The following is a 16,429-nucleotide window of genomic DNA, read 5'->3' as shown; positions in this document are numbered from 1 at the left end:
ATTAATGCTCTACACTCCAGGCAATTCAACAGACGTCCTCTGTGGTTGTGTATCTCCATTCCCCCAGAATGTGGTGCCTATGTTCGGCTCGCCCTGGGTGATGCCAATCTCAGATTGCCTGTGTCATTTGTTACAAATTCACTGATGATCTTCTACATTTCAAGAGGCTCTAAGTACTAAGAAGTTAAAGAACTCGAAGATGAATGAGAAGCTTTTGCCTGTTGCAAGTGTATTAGTTTACTAGGGCTACCATAACAAAATATCACAGACTGGGCTAAATTCCACAGCAAAATTTATTTCTTCCAGTTCTGGAGGCTAGAAGTCCAAATGGAGGGTATCAGCAGGTTTGGTTTCTTCTGAAGCTTCTCTTCTCCTTGGCTTGCAGCTGGCCCTCTTCTCTCCGTGTCCTCACATGGCCTTTCTTCTGTGTGGCATGAATCCCTGCTGTCCCTCTGTGCATCCAAATTTCCTCTTCTTATAAAGACACGAGGCCGGTTGGAATAGGGCCCACTCTGAGGGCCTCACTGTAACTCAATCACCTCTTTAAAGGCTTCTTTCTCCAAATACAGTCATGTTCTGAAGCACTGGGGTTTAGGGCTTTAACATATGAGTTGAGAAAAGAGCATAATTCCACCCATAACAGAAAGACAGCTCCCTGTCACCAAATAAAACAGTCTGGGCTTGTGTGCTAAGGATCCAGATCATATCCTGTTAGCCCAAAAGTGAAAATGAGGCTTGGGGAAGGGTCAATATTTTGACTTGATGGACTTTGCTTTTAAGGCAGGTGACTCTACACATATTTTGTACACACATGTATTGCCACAATTTAGGCAGTTTTGCGTGTTAGGATTACCAAAATAAACATCCATGTAAAGGAACTGTTGAATATCTTTTCATCAACATGATTATTCTCAGATAAAGGTTGGTAAAAGGTCTGCGTAGGGTCTGGTAACATTTGTGCTTTTGGACATCAAAGCAGAGTCCTCATTTTGGAACAGGTTGTATGTCAAGGGACTGAGGAATTCGTGTGTTTCTCTCTGGTTAATCTCTAATAAGGTCATTCAAAATGCCAGACCCTGTGATCATCTTAAGTGAGCTTCATGGCAGCTCTTTAAGCAGGTAACTTTATCGACCCCAGTTTAAGATGAGAGAAACAAAACTCAGATCAAGTGACAAGCTCAAGGTTGTGCAGCTGTTTCTAAGCATGTCACATATTAGCTCCTTTTTAATACTCATAACACCTCCATGAAGTTTGTACTATTAGAAGCAACATCCTCTCTTTCCTACAGACAAGAAAATAGAACAACATGGACAAGCTCAGTGACTGGCCCAAGGTCACACAGCTGGTAAGACCTTGAGCTGGGATGTGGCCCTGCACCTGATTTGACTTGCAGAGCCTGTCTATTCACCATTAGTCTCTGGCTGATCTAAGAAGCCCTAATTCTGTCTTCCTCCTAGACGCTGCTGCCTCAAACCCCAGACTATGACTCTCTGCTGGAATCTACCTTCCTCCCGTGGGTATGGCAGGCAGCAGCCTTCATATCCCCTGAGTAAGAAAAGCACCTTGCTTCCAAAAACTTTTTTTAAGCTGCTATTAAAATGCTTTTAAAAGATGCTTTTCAATAAATGGGGCAAGTTTCAATGTAGTTTATTTATCATTCTAATGGACTAGTGCTCTGGACATAATCATGTACAAGATAAACTATCTAGTAGAAAGAAAAGGAAATTCCTTGCACTCAAAGCCAAAGGCCTAAAGATGGAACTCTGCACTGGGACCCATGAGGATGCTTTTACTAATTATTGGTTTTGAGGGACTTCAGACCCTGAGGACCTCAGCCAACTCCATCTTCTTCTACTTCCAACACATCTGACTCACTGGTCCTGGGATTAGCACCATTTCAATGAAATCTAAAGTTCTTTCAATGCAACCTAAAGTCACATTAGCTTCTGAGCAAGCCCATCAACACCTTGGCTGTCTGGGCTTTTCTGTGCTTCTGCTCATTCGCAAGTGAACTGCTCACTGTCAGCAAAGGCGCTTTGTGAATCTAAATACAGATTTGGAGTTTTTGCACTTTTCTTCCATTTTCAACTTGATATTGCTAGTTTTTACCGAGGATTACAAATTTCACAATTCTTTTGACCGTTATTTTCTCATTTATTATATTAATGTTTCCAAGAATGGTATAATCCACAAATTTGAAAAGCATGAACTCTTATCTACTTCCAAGTCATGGATGGAAAGTATAGTACAGGGACACAGCTCTCTGCAAATTTCTCTTGGGACCTGACTACAGACTGACCTCAGCCCATTGAGACAGCCCAGCTCCCCAGTGACCAGTGCAGCTTCTGGGACATGTTTTCAGTGAACATTTCCTAGATCCTGGAGACTGTCACCTTCCGGTCTAAAAAGAGAACTGTCAATTTTAAAATCTATTCTAGAATAGAGAGACAAATTAATAATATTGTTATATTTTTCTCGTCATGAGTATTCTCAAGATATTTAATAATATTCCAGAATATTGAGTAATATTTAACATAATATTTTAAATATCCAATTAAGTTATTGCATCCCAAAGTCATCTTTTCAATGTGTTGTGAAGATTAAAAAAAATTTTCTAATTTACAGTGTCCAAACCATTTTTATGATATTTTAAAGACTGCAAAGAAAGATCTATGATTCTAAGGACTAACTCACTTACTATGCTTATATGTAGTTTAGTGGAGCCAAAAGATTTCAATTTTAAGAGTGAATGGATGTCTGTGTCTTTTCACCTATTTTCCCATACAAGACACAAGTAAACAAATTTGGGATCTAGTTATTGCTTCCCATAGACCCACATATGACAACCTCCCTCCCTCAATGTCAGTTACGGAAGAAAGAAAGCTCTACTTATTCACGCTAGGAGGAAAGGTGTCTCTAAAGGTCACCTGGCAACATTATCTGGTCAATACATGTCCCTAACACGATCATTTTTTCAGGAACTGAAACTGGCAAATTTTCAGAGATTATAAAATTTTAGAATTGCACTGAAAAAGAACTTAGACATTATGTAAGCAGTCCTCTCGTCTTGCCAATGTGAACGGGAATCTTACAGAGGGAAAGTGGCTAGATGGATATTACATGGGTATGTCCATGAGGGAGACAAGTTTAGACCTCTGTCTTCTGACCCCTAGTTCAGTGCTCTGTCTGTTATTCCAGACTACTTGTCTAAATCCAAAGTGGCATATCAGAGGAAGCATTTATCAATGGGGCAACAGATTTTGTCTAAACAGTAATAAAACTATGTAATAGTTTGGATCTAGCATGTCCCCCAAAGACTCATGCACTGAAAGCTTGGTCCCCAGTGCAACAATATTCAGAGGTGAGGTTCTGGGAAATGATTGGATCATGAGGGCTCTGACTTCATCAGTTGATTAATCCACTGATGGCTGAAAGTACTATTGGGAGGTGGTGGAAACTGTAATAGTGGGGCATGGTTGGAGGAAGTAGGTCCCTGGAGATATGACCTAGAAGAGTATTTCTTGTTCCTGGCCCTTTCCCTTCTCCTTCTGCTTCCTGCTGCCATGAGCTGAGAAGCTTTTCTCTGCCATGCCCTCCTGCCATGATGTTCTGCCTCACCTCAGACCCAGGCAATGAAGCCAACCATGGACTGAAACTGAAAGTCAAATAAATCTTTCCTCTTCTAAGTTGTTTTTTCTCATGAATTTGTCACAGTGGCTAAAAGCTAATTAGCACAAACTATAAGCAATTTTATTTAGGAGCATTATAAGTAAGGAAGCTAAAACAGAAGCAAATACAGTTCTTATAGGTTCTATTTAGAATGGTCCTATATCCTCCCTTTCATTCCTTCCAACCACTTTAATTCCTGGCAATAGTAATAACTACAGTTTGTGAAGCACTTAGTGTGTGTCATGCGCTGTTTCTAAGTACTTTCATATAATAATGCATTGAATGCTGATAATGCCCGTATAAATCAGTCCTATTTTATTTTCATCATCTCCATTTTGTAGATATGGAAATTGAGGTCCAAAAAAAGTTCAATAATTATTGCAAACTTGCATAGCTGCTAAAAGGATTCCCTCCCAAAAGGCATTGGTCAGAATTTGACTTCTTAACTATTAGGCAAAACTCTCCTGCTCTGCATGACTGGCTTCTCTAACAGAAGGAGCTGCCCTGCCTAACAGAGTGTCCTTCCTTACCTGATCCAGCTCACCCAATAGACAGAAACGTGCTCATGAGCATAAATGAGCTACCTTTCTAAGATCCTATCTCTTTAACAGGAGGCTTCTGGTGACTTTTCATGCACTCAATCTAATATTTTTCCTGTACAAACCCTATGAAGGATATAGTAAAGATTTTCTCAGGAGAGTTGACCTTGCCATTCTCCTTGCTGGATGATGCCATCCATCTGATGTATGATGTGTAACATCCATTGCCAGAGACACAGATACCATGAGGTTGCTTCTTTGCTCTGCAATCCCTCTACTGAAGCAATTTCTTACTAAGACAATACAGAACCAACCACTTGGTGGTGCCTATATTCTAGGCACAGTACCAAAGCCCCATATGCGTTATTCAGTTTAATCATCATGGCAATTCATTTTACACATAAGGAAACATCAGCTCAGAAAGCAATTACATGTTATTAAACATTGTGCCCAAGTTCTCCAGGTAGCTTTTAAAAACCTGAGATTCAAAACAAGTTTCTTTCATTCTACAACCCTCCTCTCCTTTCTCCCTTTTCCTCTTCTCCTCTCCTTTTTCCCTTCCTCCCGGCTCCTCCTCCTCCTCCTCCCCTCTTCTTCTTCTCTCCTTGGTTTCTTCTTTCTTTTCAAAATTATTTCATATTCTCTCACATGTATTAGCCCATTTTAGGACAGAGGCCATCCAAGAGTGAATGCTGGAGGTATTTCACTGAGCAAGATGAAGATATATGCTAAATTCACCAAGCTTTATTGGAATTTGATGGGAGCTAAGATTATCTTTAATATATTGGGAACATTACGCCATTTGAAACTGCCCCTGTTTCTTTGTATTTTTGCTTGTAGAGTTAGAGGGATTTAGGAGAAATACTACTTTTTTCTAAAAATGGGTACGCTTCATATACATTTTCTAATATATTGATATAATTTAGTTCATCATGACCTTTTAAATATCTTTATGTAAATTCTTTACAATCTGGGATTCCCTTTTTTTCAATATTGTTAATTTGTGCCATCTATATTTTCATTAATTAACTTTGCCAAGACAATTATATTTAATATGAATTGTATTAGTCATTTATAAAGTCATTTTAAAACAACTTTAAATTTATTAACTCCTCTCTAGTGAGTTTTTCTCTTTCATTAATTCCTGCTCTTATGTGTATTGTTTTATTCCTTATTTTCAATTGACTTTTCATTTTCTAACTTCTTGAGATATAATTTAGTTAAACAATTTTCAGCTTTTATTCTCTGCTAATATATACATTGAAGACTGTATATTTTCTTTTAATCATGACTGCAGTTGCATTTTTTCATTACATCATATCTTACTACATTCGGTTAAAAATAGCTTACCTATTTTCTAAATCTTTAACTTATGAGTTACATAAAAGTGAATTGCTTATATCTGACGATTTAGGCATTTGCTTACTGTTCTTGATTTCTTAGCTTACCTTGACTGTTGTAAAAGCAGATACTGTGATCTCAAACCATGGAAAGTTTTGGGGACTGGCTTTATAGGCTAGCTTGTAGGATCACTTCTCTTAATTGTTACATGAGTACTTGAAAATAATCGGTGGGTGCTCTATTAGCTCAGGCTGCCATAACAAAATACCATAGACACTGTGTGGCTTAAGGTCATAGAAATTTATTTTTTCAGTTTTTTTTTAAAAGAGAGAGTGAGAGAGAGGGAGAGAGAGAGAGAGAGAGAGAGAGAGAGAGAGAGAGAGAATTTTAATATTTAATTTTTAGTATTTGGCGGACACAACATCTTTGTATGTGGTGTTGAGGATCGAACCCAGGCTGCACGCATGCCAGGCGAGTGCGCTACCGCTTGAGCCACATCCCCAGCCCAATTTTTTCAGTTTTGAAGGCTGCGATTCAAGATTGGGAGCTAGCATGGTTGAGGTCAGGTGAAGGGTCACTTCCTGGCTTACAGGTGAACATCTTTCCCCTATATCCTCACATGACAAAGAGAGAAAAAGGGCAAGCTGTCTGATATTCCTTCTTAAAAGGGCACTAATCCCATCACAAGGGCCCCACCCTCATAACATTATTTAAATCCAACTAGCTCCCAAGGGTCCCATCTCCAAATATCATCACAGTGAGGGTTAGGATTTCAACATATGAATTTTTGGTAGGATGGAAATAAGTTCAGTGTACAGCAGTTATGGTAATTTAAATATTTGTTTTAAGTTCAACTTTGTTTATCACATTGTATAATGTTTTATAATTGTATTGATCTTTTGTCTATTTGATCTATCAGTTTCACAGAAATAAACACTAAGATCTTCCACTATGATTTTGGATTTTTCTTGTGTGTGTGTGTGTGTGTGTGCGCGCGCGCATCTGTGTATTCTGCATATGAATAATGTAAACATATTTCTATATATGTGCATAATTAGATTTTAAGTGTATTGAATATCCATCTTTATTTCTAATAATGAGCCTTGCTTTACTATCTATTTTACCTCACATTTGTATAGTTATACCATCTTTCTTTGGCTTGTTTTTTTAGTAAACAGTATATGTCTTATAATCCTTTTGCTTTCAACATTAATGTAATTGCCATGTAGTGTTTTTTGAAACCAACATATCTTCTAGGGAGATTTATTTAGACTACCTATCTCATTACATGCACTTAAATATAAAAAACTAACATATCTGGGTTTTATTCTCTACTATTAGCTTTTCACCTGACTCATCTGCACGGTGTCCTTTTTTTTTTTTTTTTTCTGGCATTCTTTGAAATTATTCCCAAACATTCTTTCACAGTTAATTTTGTGGTTATCATAGAAACTACAATGTGAAACCTTGAATAATTCAATTTTTGTCATTTGTCAATGATTTTTGTCAATGAGTCAATTTCAATTCAAATTGAAATGATTCAATTTTTGTCATTTCTCAAAGAATGCAAAGTCCTTGGAATCTTTTACCCATTTGCAAATCACTACCAAATTTGTACCATTACTGCCATGAATTCAATTCTACTAGACATTTTATAGTTTCATAGATTAACTATTCACTCATATTTGCCACATATTTAATTTCCATGGTGCTTTCTGTTACTTTCTTTCTCCTTTTCATACTTTTATATGAAGTCATTGTTACCATGCCGGAGCAATTCCTTTTAATATTTCCTTTAGTGCATATCTCTCAATAATTAAATACCTCAAATTTCAATAATATGGATATACTATTTTCAGATCTTTTTGGAGGATATTTTTACTAGGTAAAATTGACAGCTTTGTTCTTCTACACTTTCATATTCTTTTGTTTTCTGAATTTCATTACTTCTGTTAAAAGGTCACAGATCATTCTTGTTGCAACTGAACACAAAGTAGTTTTTCCCTCTGGTAATTTTATTTATTTATTTTTATCTTTGTTTTCAAAAGATTTATTGTGAGTTATCAGATTTAGGGAGATTTTCTTGCTATGTGTTCTATTCCAGACATGCGGAACTTCTTGAAATTGTGGGTTGATGTCTTTCATCAATTTTCAAAAATTCTTGACACTATCTCTTCAGATATTGCTGTGCATCATTCTCCCATTTCTTATTCTTCTAGGACACATATCTATACACAAATCAGATCTTTTCCCAATATCTCCTATGTTTAGTAGTATTTATGTATTTTCCACTATTTCTCACTCCCTGCATTTGCCTAGATATTATCTTCTGATCTATCTTTGGGTCCACTAAGCTTTCTTTTTTAAATATCTTTATTTTTATTTTTATTTGGTGCTGAGGATCAAACCCAGTGCCTCACATGTTCTAGGTGAGCGCTCTACCACTGAGCCACAACCCCAGTCCCTCATTAAGCTTTCTTCAGTTGTATTTAATTTGCATACTTAATTTTTGTTGGAGTTCTTCAGTTTTACTATTTGCATTTCATTCTTTTGAGTACATTCTTATTCTCTTTTGAAGTTCTTCATATATATGTATGAATAATCAGTTATTTTGAAGTCTGTGTCTAAGACTGGGTATGTAGCTCAATAGTAGAGCACTTATCTAGCAAGTATGAGGCCATGGGTTTGATATCTAGCACTGAAAAACTAAGAAAATAAAATTTCTGTCTGATGATTTCAACATACAGCTATCTTTGGGTTTTCTTTGTGTTGTCTGACTTTTCTATTGGTTCTCAGTCACTTGTACATTTTTCTGATCATTCATAATAATGTATGGAGTGTAATGTAAATAACATGAAACAGACTGTAATTTTCCTTCAGTGAGGATTTTCTTTTGCTTCTCATGAAGTTGGGCTTTTAAAGGAAAGACCATCTTAATCCTATTTTGGATAGAGATGATTGTAAAGTGGTTTCTTTCATTGCAAAAGTGGTTCAATTTTTGGTTCCCTCTTGATCCTAAGAACTTTCCTTTCAGCAATTAAAACAGAAAGTCATTCAGTAAATCTTAAAACTCCACTTTACCTCTCTGAAGCCTGGAGAGAGAACTGAAAGTTCACCTCAGTTTGTGTGTGTGTGTGTGTATCTCCACTCTGATTTACCTATCAGCATGAGTCTCAATGGGAAAACTGAGTGAAGATCAGTGTCTTCTGCACTTCCCTTTTCTCTGGGATCCTGTCCCCTAATATTTATGCTCCTTGGTTGCTCTGCAATTACTTCAAAAACTTCTTTCCCATTTTACTCAACATTCAGTTACTGAAAGTTCAGACATAAAGAAAATGTTCAAATACGTTACACTGAGCAGTCATATACTATACACATAGACCGGATTCTATAAATTAAATTATAATTGACATTACATGTCTCTCCATCTATCTATTCTTCTGTCCAAGCATCAATTCATCTCATTTTTTTGGATTTATTTCAAAATACATTAAGCAAATCAGGACACTTCCCTTTAAATATTTCAACATGCATTTAGCTAATTAGAGCTCAGTATCATTGAGCAGATATTTTTCATTAGACACAAAATGTACAAAAGTGAATTATACAAACCTTAGGTGAACATACACTGTTTTGACAAATGTATAAGCTGTATAATCCAAGTATTTATCACTCCAGAAAATTCCCTAATACCTCTTTTCAGTCATTTCTCACTCCTCCACCACAGGGGTAACTATTATTATGATTTTTTTGTCCAATAAATTAGTTTTTCCTGTTATAAAATTTTCTAAAAATGGAATAACCTAAAATATATTATTTTTGTTAAAGGTTTCTTTAATTCAACATATTTTTGTAATCATTCATATCATTGTGTGTATTGACAGTTTGTTCCTATTTTTTGCTAACGAGGTACTCATTATATGAATAAACAGCTTGTTTATTTATTTTTCTTTTGAGGGATACCTAAGCTATTTGTATTCTTTGGCTTATTCCTGAATTTAGATAAAATGCATTTCACCAGTATATATTTTATCAGTTTTGTGGATTCCCTTTTTTAGATTGTGAAAGTTCCTTTTGGTTCTTAATTTGCTGTGTGTGTATGTGTGTGTGTATGTGTGCAAGTGCATGTGTGTGTGTGTGTGTGTATTTGTCATGAATAGGTATTAAATATTGTCAAATCTCTTCCTGAATCTAGTGAAAATATCATATGCTTTTTCTCCATCATCCTACCAACAGGTTGAATTAAGCTGACTGGTTTTCAAATGTTAACTGACCCTGAGGAGATAAAACTCACAGGTCATAAAATATATTATTTTCATATGTTGCTGAATTATACCTTTCATTGTTTTACTAAGAATTTCTGCATCTATATTCACAAGAGATAGTGGCCTGTAATTTTCTTTTTTTTTTTTTTGCCGTTTTTATTAGGTGGGGGAGTCCTGCAGTTGCCACCCTTCGGTATTGGGCTAATATCAACTATGTGTAACATCATGAGAAGTGCTTTAAGCTTGATGCTAATTTTTCCTTAAATCTTTGATAGAATTCTCCAGTGAAACCATCTTTGTCAATTGTTTTGGTAGACAGAAGTTTTTGGATAACAAATTTCATTTTCTTAGTAAAGGGTATTAGGTTCTCTGTTTAATCATGTATTAACTTTGGCAAGTTGCGTTTTTCAAATAATTCATCCATTTCATCTAATTTGTCAGATTTATTGCATAAAATTGTTTATCATAGTCCTCTTTTCTTTTTAATATCCATAGCTCAGTAATAACCTTTTTCATTTCTGATGTTGTTCCCTTTTCTTTTTCATTTTCCTAGATGAATCTAGCTAAGGAGACCAATGATTTTGTTCATTATTTGAAGAACAAATTTTGGCCTGTTGTTTTTCTATTTTGTTGATTTTTTTCCTCTTTATTGTTTCCCCTTTTCTACTTGTTTGTGGGCTATTTTGCTCTACTCTTTCTACATTTCTAAGGTTGAACCTTTTCTCTTTAATGCAAGTATGTAAAGCTATAACTTTCCCTCTATAAACTGTTTTAGCTGGATCTCACAGATTCGTGGGCATATTTCATTCTCATGTAGGTCAGAATATTTCCTACTTTCCCATTTATTTCTCCTTTGTCCTATTCTAAAAGTATGTTATTAAATTTCTAATGCTTTGGGACTTCTAGATCTTTATTGTTATTGATTTCTAGCTTAACTCTGCTTTAGTCAAAGAATATACTCTGATTTCATTCATTATTTATTTGGGGTTTGCTTTGTGGTCTGGCACACAGAAGCATGCTATGTGTCCTGATGAGAATGTATATTCTACATCTTGCAGGTGTAGTGCTCTATGAATTCCAATTAGGTCAAGTTGGTCTATGGGATCCATCTCATCCTTTAGAATGATTATTATAAATTAAAAATTAAAAACTAACATATGCTGTTGGTCATTGTCTTTACTGTCATTTTGATTATTCTACTGATTTCCTTTAAAAGCATATTAAAATCTCAAATTGGAATGGGAATTCTTTATTTCCTTATTGGTAAGTTTTTGCTACTTCCTGCAGTACCGCTTATGGCCACCTTCAAGCTGAAAAGTGTAAAAGCCAGAAAATTTACCACATACTCCTCTCTCCTTTTTATGTGTCAAGTCCTGTCCAGAAACTGCTTCTGTTCACTCTCTGGTCTACTATGTAGTTTTTATGTGTAGGGGAGTTGGTCCAGAAGAGCTTAATCAGCCACGCCATAGTGGAACCTGCAGATGATTTTTAAAAAATTTTCCCCAAATTTCTAGGTATTCCTGATGATGGATTGGTATATTATAAACTGGCCTCCATAGCCAATTAAAAAATACCCAAAAGATAGCTCCATCAATAGATTTGATACATTAAAACAAATTAAATAAAATCATAAATTTTAACATATTTATTCATACACCACTAAAAATAATTTTATATAATATCAGTAACATGGATATTGCACTTTGTACACACCTGTGAAAGTGACCAAACCACTGTTATGTGAAATCCCATGCTAAGAAGGGGTCTTACTGGTTCAATCGCCCATCTTAATCTGAAATCCCTACACAACATGACTTCAAGGTGGGGTTGTGCCTGAGCTCATCCAGTGGCAGAGAACTACTCACTAACTGTGGAAGAAAATGATTCTGTTTTGGGAAATTCTGAGTGTCAGAGTCATCACCCTTGTCTTGATTTGAAATTTGCCCCCCTCTAAATCCCATACATCTATGCTAGTTCTACCCTTTGGAATACTGCAGATTGCCACGTTGGTTATATCATGGCCCACCTGGGTCTTTTCTGCTCTTTATTGGATGCTCCTGGGATACATAATGCTATTAATATATACTGGTGTCAGTTTCTCTATGAGGAATATGTCATAGTTTGGATGTGAGGTAGCCCCCAAAAACTCATGTGTAAGACAATGCAAGAATGTTCAGAGAAGAAATGATCGGGTTGTGAGAGCCTTAACCCAATCAGTGAATTAATCACCTGATGGGATTAATTGAGTGGTAACTGAAGGAAGTTGGGGTGTGGTCGGAGGAGGCATTGGGGGCATGGTTTTGGAGTATATATTGGTCTGGTAAGTGGAATCTCTCTCTCTGCCTCTTGGTCATCATGTGAGCTGCTTCCCTTTGCCACACTTTCCTGCCATGATGTCCTGCCTCACCTTGAGCCCTGAGGAATGGAGCCGTCTGTCTGTGGCCTGAAACTGCTGAAACCATGAGCCCCCAAATAAACTTTCCCTCCTCTACAGTTGTTCTGGTCTGTCTTTTAGTCACAGCAGCAAAGAAGCTGACTATAACAGAAGAAATGAGGAGGTAGATAGAAGGGCTAATAAATAACCCAAGGCTTTATTGACAGTTTTATTGTGGGAAAGAAATAAAATTAAAAGTTCTATCTCAGAAACATTCCCTTAGCAAACAGATCTTTCTGTGGTCTTCAGTACAAAGGAAATAAGGTGAAAGAACAAAAAAGATGTAGTGGTGGGTGTGTTCAGGTGGAACCATTTAAGGTCATCTGTGATATGTGATTGAAAAAGAGACAGAGGTCAACTAGTTTGAGTTGTACCCCTTATCCAAGGTCTTACTTTCCTCAGTTGCTTTTACCTGTGATCCACCACAGTTTGAACATCTTACATGGAAAGTTCCAGAAACAACACACAAGCTTTAAATAGCTTTTATTATAGTATTTTTCTGTAATTGTTCTGTTTTATTATTACTTATAATTATTAATCTCTTTCTGTGACAAAATGCATATATATGTATACACACACATACATGAAAAGCATAGTTAATATATAGGATTTGGTGCTCTCTGCTGTTTCAGCCATCACAGGGGGCGGGGGATCTCTAAAATGTATCCTCAAGGATAAGGAGAGACTACTGTAATGCTCTATCTTTGGAAAAGACCAACTCTGTGTCATCAGAAACAAATAGGAAAGTAGCCATTTCACTTTCAGAGCTGTCTCTAAATCTTCTGAGATTAAAACTCTTTTCCAGTCCTACTTGAATCTTGCCTTCTGCATGGTAACTTATTTTTTTTTTTTTTTTGCATGGCCAGTAGTTCACAATGGGAACAAAATAAAGGAAATGAAACATTCAAATAAATTTAGATGAGTCAAGAAAGAGAGGAAAGAAGAAATGGCAGGGAGAAATGGAACAACACCTACAGAAGAAGCAAATGTGCATCTCTTGGAGTTGTAGGGGAAGAGCAGACAGGCATCCTCACAGGAGTCAGGAGCTTGGGTACTGCACTTCATTTTTCTGGGTGCAATGACTTCCTCTGTAAATGAGAGACTTGATCAGGGGAATCTCAGTCATCTTCCTACTCTGAAAGAATATAATCCACTGGTTCTACATAGCAGCCAGTATCTTTTTTTTCCAGTTTAAGATGTGGGGTGTGAACCAGTGTTGCATCCTGGGAATGCCCTGCCAGTTATGATGCCATTCTCATTTAACTAACTATGGGCAAAATTCATTGTTTTTAGTTTATTAGTGTCTACGTGTAGAAGGCTATTTCCAGCTCTGTTGTGTAGCTCTTTTATCTACTTTACGTTTAAGGTGCCCATAAAGTCAGATGGGGGAGATGAATACAGAAAATGAAAAGATAATCACTGTCATAATTTGCAAAGTTACTCTATTTACTCTAATGGAGCTAATTTCTAACTTTTCAACTCTCTGGTGGAAATTCTTGGTGAAAAACCTTTAAAGTTGTGGGAAAAAGAACAGTTGCAAGTTTCTGATCCTTGTTCCGAGTCAGAGAAGTGAACATGGTGGAGCAGTGATATGCAAATCCAATGCCTCTTGGTTCATATCGGGCAGCAGCTCCGGATTGTAAAGCTCATTTACAGGCAGGTTTTGAATGCTGGCTTGTTTGCTGAGTTTGAGTTCAATGACAAATATTTGAGTCTATGTCTGTAGTAGAGGAACAGACATTTGTGTGAGTGGACACTTGTGACTGGATGGAATTCAAATGAAACATATGTAAGAAATAAAACATCAATTGCCCATAATGTTCTGATTTAACATTCATAGTTTCTGAGTGGGCATTTGGAGTTGTTGTCTCAAGGCTTAGTTTTTTCTATACACCTTGATTCTACATCCATTGGTAGTTTTGATTTAAAGGCCTTTTCATCCTTTGGAGCAAAGTCAATGTCCTAACGCCTTGGACAAATTTCTTAGAACCTGGCACCAAGTTGGCTTTGTTCAGACAGTTGTGGGCACTCTCATACCCATCAGTCATGACCATTATGAAGGTGTGTCCTGCATAAAGGAACCAACTGAGGGGAAGTGGCTGCTGAAATTAGTTCTTCTTTCATACACCATGTCAGTGTCCTGAAGTCAGCTACATTCACTCACATTAAAGTTGCCTAATATCACATGGAGGAGCCAGATATGAACCAGGCTGCCTTTCTCCTCATCTAGTGCTAAGATCTGTGTGTGTGTGTGTGTGTGTGTGTGTGTGTAGATACAGATAAAGGTGTAAGTATTAAAGGAGGTGAAAGGCATACCTATTGATATTCATGTGTGTGCTGCTATATGTGCTGATACCTATTATTATTATTATTATTATTCACTATCATCTGTAAATAAAGTTCCTACCCTTCCCAACATTCCTTCCTGTGCTGAGAGATTAAGTTTCTATGGGACCTCAGCTTGGGCACTCTTCTTGGCTTGGGCATTATTTGCATTTTGAACTGGGGCCGGAGGACAGCCTGCTCTCAGGCAGGGACAGGAGAAGAACTGTCAGTGAACTGACTGGTAAATATAGAAAAGCACTGGAGGAGCTTGATGCATGGGATGTGACTATTTTATGTGCTTCTGTGCATCAGGATAGTAGTATGTATGTAAGCTTATTTTAATTTGAATGCATTTTCTTTACCCCCAAGAACTAATATCTCTATTTAGAGTTTCATGGGAACTCTGGACAGTCTTTTTCTTTCTTTTAAGGTGAATTTTTTAAATTAGTTCTTTATAGTTATACATGACAGAATTCATTTTTATATAATTATACAAACATAGGATATATCTTATTGTAATTAGGACCCCATTCTTTTGGATGTACATGATGGGTCTTTAAAGACTCGGTGCCAGGTTCTAAGAAATTTGTCCAAGGCGTTAGGACATTGACTTTGCTCCAAAGGATGAAAAGGCCTTTAAATCAAAAATACCAATGGATGTAGAATCAAGGTGTATAGAAAAAAAACGATATATTCATTCATTCGTGGACCACTGGAATGGAAAGAAGAATGTATTTTAGGAGAAGTGGGTGAACTTCCTTGCTACCTATCCTACCCCAAACACTTTGGACTTGACCTATCAAAAGAAGTGAGGCTTGATCCCGGGGAAGAAGGATGGATGAAGTGACCTTGGCAGGACCCCCAGCCTCAGCTGCTAAGGAAGGGGATGGAGCCGGGAGCTCAAAGCATGTGGTCCCATGTTGCCCCCCACACCGCGGTGCTGGGCTACCCTGGAAGGGCTCCTAACAGGGAGTAAGGAATCTGGGCTCCTGTCCTTCTTTGCCTTAAATCTCTGGCAAAGCTTTACTGTTAGATGGCTGTACACTTACTCCCAGACAATCCCTGCCCCTCACTCCAGTAAGGGTGGTACTGTATATTGAATGATAGTGCTAAGCCATTCTATGTCCCTCAGAGCTGAACCCTAAAGGACTTCAACACCCAGAGGAAGGAACTATGTGAGGCAAACAGCACTGGCTTTCTACTCAGCCATCCGTAAACTTGCACCCAGCGTCCTTTCTAGCAGGCCAAGAATGTGCAAAAAGCAGGCTTTGCTCCCCTGACTCCTGGGCAGTGATGGGCAGGACACAGGAGCATGGAATCAGCAGGGAAACATGTGGTGCTTTATATGGAGAAGGAGTTTGGGTCATGATCCTGAAAGACATATTTCTAATGCTATAATCCCAAAATGTTGAAAGCCCCGAAGACCAAAATCTCTAAATTCTAAAATTTCTAAACTCTAAAAATCCTCATGTCAAAATTTCAAAAAATCTAATTCTGAAAAAAAACTTACAATATTATCTGAAAGATATTTATTGCCATTTTTAAAGAGACTTATCTGAGAAATAGGTAACCACATAACAGAACACTTCACAGGCCACTTTCCACAATAAAATAGGCAACACTAACAAACACTTTGCAAGCATGTGTACTCAAGTAAAATAAAAGTTATTCTGTTGTAAGCAGACAATCCATATTCATGTAGAAATAAGTCACAAAGTCATCTATACAAATGCACATTACTATTGCGATAATCATGTGAGTTCAGCTTTGTAACTGGTCATGTAAAATGTTGTGTGGGACAAACTAATTTTTTTAATGGACCAAAAACCTTAATGGATCACCACTGTATATACAG

Source organism: Marmota marmota, unplaced genomic scaffold, assembly GCF_001458135.2.
Source record: "Marmota marmota marmota unplaced genomic scaffold, marMar, whole genome shotgun sequence".
Classification (NCBI taxonomy): domain Eukaryota; kingdom Metazoa; phylum Chordata; class Mammalia; order Rodentia; family Sciuridae; genus Marmota; species Marmota marmota.
This window is presented reverse-complemented; position numbering follows the sequence as displayed.